We start from the raw sequence: 2,096 nt of genomic DNA, 5'->3' as shown, positions 1-2,096 counted from the left end.
TTTCTCAGGTAAAGGACTTATGTCCGACGTCCCCTCAGAAGATGAACTTATTAACAAGTATTTCAAAGATTACTTTCTGTAGATGAAATACCACTGAATATAATTGACTATCACTTTATCCTTGTCTTCCAGAGTCTTCGTGAAATAAAAACATGCATCTGTTTGGATCATGCTGGAGGGCCTGTTAATACATCTCTGCAGCTCACTCAATGATGTTGCACTGGAAATCTAGACCATAAAGCTTACATTGAAGTGTATTTACATACTGGTACAGCAAACTTTATCAATAATTCTAACTTTATATTTTAATAACACATTATTCAATGCCCTTTTACCATAATTTTTATCCATCCATTTTCCAAACCGCTTATCCTACTGGGTCGCGGGGGGTCCGGAGCCAATCCCGGAAGCAATGGGCACGAGGCAGGGCCAGCCCATCGCAGGGCACATTCACACACCATTCACTCACACACGCACACCTACGGGCAATTTAGCAAGTACCCGGAGGAAACCCCACGACGACATGGGGAGAACATGCAAACTCCGCACACATGTGACGCAGGCGGAGACTCGAACCTGGGTCCCAGAGGTGTGAGACAACAGTGCTAACCACTGCACCACCTTAGGAATAATCCATCCAACCATTTTCCAAACCACTTATCCTATTGGGTCGCGGGGCGTCCGGAGCTTATCCCGGAAGCAATGGGCATGAGGCAGGGAACAACCCAGGATGGGGGGCCAGCCCATCGCAGGGCACACTCACACACCTTTCACTCATACATGCACACCTATGGGCAATTTAGCAAGTCCAATTAGCCTCAGCATGTTTTTGGACTGTGGGGGGAAACCGGAGTACCCGGAGGAAACCCCACGACGACATGGGGAGAACATGCAAACTCCTCACACATGTGACCCAGGTGGAGACTCGAACCCGGGTCCCAGAGGTGTGAGGCAACAGTGTTAACCACTGCACCACCATACCACCACTCCTTAGGAATAATATGTCATATAATTATTATTAATGTTGTATGTAAGCCAGTATACCTTTACTGTTCTCTTTGCATTTTTGGTGGGTCGCTTATTGAAAAACGTCATGCGTTTCCTGTATTTGCAGTGCGTTTTAGAAGTTGCATGTGTTTTCTGTATTTGCAGCGCGTTTTAGAAGTGGCATGCGTTTTCTGTATTTGCAGCACATTTTAGAAGTTGCATGTGTTTTCTGTATTTGCAGCGCGTTTTAGAAGTTGCATGTGTTTTCTGTATTTGCAGCACATTTTAGAAGTTGCATGTGTTTTCTGTATTTGCAGCGCATTTTAGAAGTTGCATGTGTTTTTTTGTATTTGCAGCGTATTTTTAACTTTCAAATGCAGCGCGTTTTAGAAGTTGCATGTGTTTTCTGTATTTGTAGCGCGTTTTAGAAGTTGCATGTGTTTTCTGTATTTGCAGCGCGTTTTAGAAGTTGCATGTGTTTGTTTTGTATTTGCAGCGCATTTTTAACTTTGAGTTGAGCGCTGAGCTTTCTCAGCCACCATAGTCTGGCCCCAAACACCAGAACTCAGAAATACAGTTTACTTTCTAAAAATTATTCTAGCTCCAAGATCCATCTGTCAAGCATTATTATCCTAGTAAAAACATTCGCCAGATAAAATCAAGATCAGCCACTGAACACAGCATATTTATACATACAGTCCCGTGTCACACTGTAATCTCTGAATACATGGACTGCAGCAATCAGCCACTGAACACACAGCATATTTATACATACAGCCACATGTCACACTGTAATCTCTGAATACATGGACTGCAGCAATCAGCCACTGAACACACAGCATATTTATACATACAGCCACATGTCACGCTGTAATCTCTGAATACATGGACTGCAGCAATCAGCCACTGAACACAGCATATTTATACATACAGCCCCGTGTCACACTGTAATCTCTGAATACATGGACTGCAGCAATCAGCCACTGAACACACAGCATATTTATACATACAGTCCCGTGTCACACTGTAATCTCTGAATACATGGACTGCTGCAATCAGCCACTGAACACACAGCATATTTATACATACAGCCACGTGTCACACTGTAA

Source organism: Brienomyrus brachyistius, unplaced genomic scaffold (genome assembly GCF_023856365.1).
Source record: "Brienomyrus brachyistius isolate T26 unplaced genomic scaffold, BBRACH_0.4 scaffold87, whole genome shotgun sequence".
NCBI lineage: Eukaryota > Metazoa > Chordata > Actinopteri > Osteoglossiformes > Mormyridae > Brienomyrus > Brienomyrus brachyistius.
Note: the sequence above shows the minus strand (reverse complement) of the source record.